This window comes from Hipposideros armiger, unplaced genomic scaffold (assembly GCF_001890085.2).
Source record: "Hipposideros armiger isolate ML-2016 unplaced genomic scaffold, ASM189008v1 scaffold_37, whole genome shotgun sequence".
NCBI lineage: Eukaryota > Metazoa > Chordata > Mammalia > Chiroptera > Hipposideridae > Hipposideros > Hipposideros armiger.
The window spans coordinates 4,921,979-4,926,493 of NW_017731387.1; positions in this window are offsets into that span (position 1 = coordinate 4,921,979).

The following is a 4,515-nucleotide window of genomic DNA, read 5'->3' on the forward strand; positions in this document are numbered from 1 at the left end:
CCAGCCCAGGGAAGCAAGGTGGGTTCAGTGCGCTCTGGGCAGGGAGGGTTAGGGAGATGACAGGCTGCCAGCAGCTGGAGGGACAGCTCCATGCCCCCAGCACCCCCTGCAGCGCCCTTTGATCCCGCCCCTGAGAGCCTGATTACCAGACGCAGCCTGTGTTTCCATAAAGGGGAGAACAATTGTGTTCAACCCAGACAAAGGGCGCTTTGTGCAGTCTGGGGACCGCCCCGGCAGGGAGCCTCTGGGGGACAGGAAGGACTGCCCTGCCCCGAGTGGGGAGGGGCAGAGCAGTGCTGGGCAAGGCAGCTGGTGGCTCCCCCCAAGCTGCCCCTGACGGGCAAAGGGCACTGGTGACATCCCGCTGCCCGCCCGGGGGGCACGCTGAACCCAGAGAGGTACAAGGGGGCCCCTTTCCAAATTGCTCCAAATGCCAGTAGGCTTTATCCCTATGAGGCTGCATAGGGGGGTTCAGTGGCCCCCCTCTGTTTAGGGGAAGGGCTGGCTCCTTCTTGCCAGGTTCCCACACCTGAGTGAACAGGTACCAGGGTAGAGAGTGAGGGATTTGGGGTGCAGAGTGTCTGGGGGTTGGGAGGCTTGGAGAACATTGGAAGTGGGAAAGACACCCTGTCCAGTGCGGGGTGGCCTGCTGCCATCACCTGCTCTCATAGCTGCCTGGGCCTGGGCACAAAACACCCTCAGATTTTGCAAAACAAATCAGTTCCCTGGAGAGGGCGAGAGCTTTGCTCCCCTCCCAGAGCAAGGGTGGGAAGTCTGGTTTGGTGGGGATTCTGCCCAACCCAGTGCCTCCCTACCATCTTCTGTCCCCATGTGACCTCTGGGTCAGGGGCAGCTGTAGGGCAGGGAGCTGGACTCGGCCCGAGGAACCCAGGAGATGCATGTCCAGGGTCCGAGGCTGGGCCTCCAGAGACCAGAACGGTTCCTCCTGGGAGCAAGAGCAGCAGAAAGTGCCAGATGCACCGTCGCCCCCCACGTTACAAGCATAACCTCCCTATAACACAGGCCTACTTCACTGGTCACCTCGGAGGGCCGGCCACCTGGACACTGGTGTGACGGCCTCTCGCGTGGAGAATGTGCTGGCAGCTGGAGGTCTGGGCTACAGCCGGCCCTTCCCTGCCAGGGGTCTTGACAAGGCTTGGGTGAGCGTCACGTACAGCAGTCAGGATTGGGGGAAGTGGCAGAGGGTTTCCAGGAGCCCACAGCGAAGTGTGGGAGGGTCATGTCAGGTCAGGGCTTTTACCTGGGAGAGGGAAGTCATGCTTTGCGGGGTGGGGGTGCGAGAGTTTCTGTTAGAAGGTTAACTCTCCAGGGCTCGTCTGGGCCTTGGGGGCGGGGCGAAGGGGCCAGCAGGCCTGTGGTCCTGAAGATCAGTGAGAAGCCTGCACCACAAACACGGAGGAGGGGAGAGAAACTCCAGGTGACCCAGGAGAGGCCAGAATCCAGGCCTGCAGGTGTCAGACCAGTGCCTGCCTGTGGAGACGGCTGTGTTGACTTTGGCGGCCCCACCCGAGCCTCCTCCCAGAAAGGTCTGGAACCGGTGGCAGGCTGCTGCCCTGGCAGAGGGAGACAGGGGCCGTGCGGGGGAGGGCCTGGCAGAGGCCGCCAGGGAGGGGCACCAGGCCCCAGCTCAGCAGGACAGTTCCCGGGGTGCCCGTGAGGCCCCCGAGCTGCCACCTCTCCGCTCGGTCACCCTCCACCACCTGCTGGTTACTTGGCCTCTTCTTTATGGCTTGGGGACCTGCGTGGGTCTGTCGTCCTCCATCACTGCATAATTTCAAAGACCATGGAGAAACACCATCCAATCCTGTCACCTTTTTGCTCCCTGAACCCACACCGGAGCCCTCCCCTCCCGGAGGCGGCAGCTGCGTTTCCACAGCCGGGGCCTGTCTGGGAGCCCCCACGCCCTCCTTTGCCCAAGCTTCTTTTAGGCTTTATTTCTGACACATAGTTTTGAAAAGCCTCCGGTCCCCTGGCGCCCCCCGCCTGTCCCTCTGTCTATCAGCCACTTGCGGCCTTGTCCCCTCCAGGTCCAGCTCTGAGCCTGCCATGCCAACCCCTTGCCCGTTAGTCTCCATTTCGCACATGTCATCGGGGTTCTTAGCTGCGGACAGTGGGGTCCACTGTATTTTAAGCAAAAGGGTTTTTTTTGTTTTTTGTTTTTGATGGATAAAGAAAGCTCCCAGGTGTCGGGGGGCACAACAGTCTAGGCTGAGCTTCCACGGAAGAACCCAGACACACGCCAAGCGAGGCCGCCCCCGTCCTGTGGGGAAGCCGCATCCCGCCGGGGCCGCCCCTGTGCCCTGTGCCACCCCCCAGCCAGGGTGGCCTGTCCCCAGCATCCTCCACGCGCAGTGGGAGGTGGGACTGGTCCTACACCTGGGTGCTGAGTGCGCTGTGTTGCCCCACTTTTAGGAGCATGCCTTATTTTGTAACCAGAACCAACATTAACCACCTGGGCCACTTCCAGCGTCCTCTGTCATCGCCACTGTCTTGGCACAGACCGGTCGGCACCCCTTGCCGGCCGCCGCACTGGCCCACCCGCAGGTTTCCGGCCTTATGCCCACTCCCCAGCCGGTGACGTGTTAGCGTTCTGCCACAAATTAATCTTCCTGAAGCACCAACCAACACTCGTACCCACAACCCTCTGTGGCGCTCCGTTGCCCTCAGGATAAAGCCTGGAGAGGCCCCTCACGTCTGACTGTGGGTCACTGGGGACCTCTCTCTCCCACCTGCCATCTCGGCTCCACTGTGGGCTTGCTCAACACTCCCCCTGTCTCTGGGCTTTTGTGATTATAGTCCCTCTACTGGGAAAACTCATTTCTCCATCTTTGCCTGATTAATTCCGACCCTTTGCCTAGATGGCGCCTCTTCCAGGAAGCACTCCCTGATCACATCCCCCCTCCCGGATTAATTGCACATAAAAACAAAAACATTAACAGCAAGTAAATGCCAATATTTTTAGGCTCTGTTCATCTGTTTTTTTTTTGTTAGTTTAATTCACCCACCCCTGTCACTGAACCTAAGAGGGTAGAGAAAAGGTTTTCTCTTCTACATTATCATCAGTAGCAGCAGTAACAATCACCACCACCGCCATACTGCCCAGAGAAGCCGAGAAGAGCCCTCAATGTTTAAATCCTTTATTTGAAGGACCTCCAAGTATCAGCGAGGATTATTCTACTTAAACAGTAAGCATGTGTCTCAGTTTTATTTAATCCACAAGTGCAAAGCTGGGTCAGGGAGGGCGCAGGACATCACACGTGTAAGTTGGTAGGGGAAGAACGTAGGGATAGCTGCAAAATCTGGCACAATGGGCCCGGGTCCCATCAGGCAGCCAACCTGCAACCTTGGTGCTGTCTTCTCTTCCAGGTAAAAAGTATTGGCAACGCGTCACCGTCCCCCACACATGTTAACGCCTAAATTTACGGAGCCCATGGGGCCCACTCAGCAGTGACAGCAAATCAAACAGAGCTTTCTTCCCTCAAGTGGCCAGTGGGCCAGTCCGGTCGGTCAAAGCTCTCGGGTGATTCTGAAGGACCGGGGCTCATTTTGGGGCCTCGTTTCCAAAATGGCTGATTTTTTTAACCAGGTCTACCGAAATACTGAAGGTTTATAAATATCTTTGAGGGCCAGCCGAGTGGCGCGATGGTTAAGAGCTGGCTTGGGACTCCAGAGGGCCCCGGTTCGGATCCCACATATGAGGGCCAGTGACACTGCCCTCCACAGCTAAGATGCTGAACAACAGCTCAACCTGGAGCTGGGCTGCTGTGAGTCACCCAGGAGGGCGTAGGCTGCAGCCCCTGTGGCAGTGGGTTGCCATGGGCTACCGTGTGTGGCCAGCAGCCAGCGTGAGCGGCCAGCAGCCGCAGTGAGTGGCCGTCCAGAAGCCGGCGACTGATCTGCCTCGCCCGGGAAGAGCGCAATGATGGTGCCAACTTGGGCCAGTGAAGCAACGTCCTCCACAACTAGACTGAAGAACAGAAGGACAGCAACTTGTCTGTTCCCCTCCCCCCAATTCCCCAGCGCTGTTCCCATCCCCCAATTTCCCAATAAAAATCTTAAAAAAACAAAACAAAAAACTTTCATTATAATAAATAAATAAATATCTTCGAGGTGCAGGGCTCTCCCCGCCTAAACCAGCCCCTGCCCTCGGCCTGGCTGACGCGCTCCCTCAGCCTAAGGTCAGAGGTCAGTGCCTGGTTTGGGCGCCTCCAGGATCCAGCAGCGCTCCCGGCTTTTCTCCGTCCCAGATCCTCTCTGGCTGCCAGCACAGCTTCCCGTGGCCTCCAGGTGAGTGTGGCTTCCATGGCGGGACTGTTCCATTTCTGTGGCCCCAGGGCGCAGCCCAACGCCTGGCTCCCCACAGGCTTATGAATGTTTGCTGAACAAATTAAATGAGGTGCTGAGTCCCTCCAGACTCAACTGAGTCTCCCGCAGGGACTGGTTGCCATGGTTACTCGTCTCTCTCTCTTTTTTTCTCTCTCTCTCTCTGTCTCT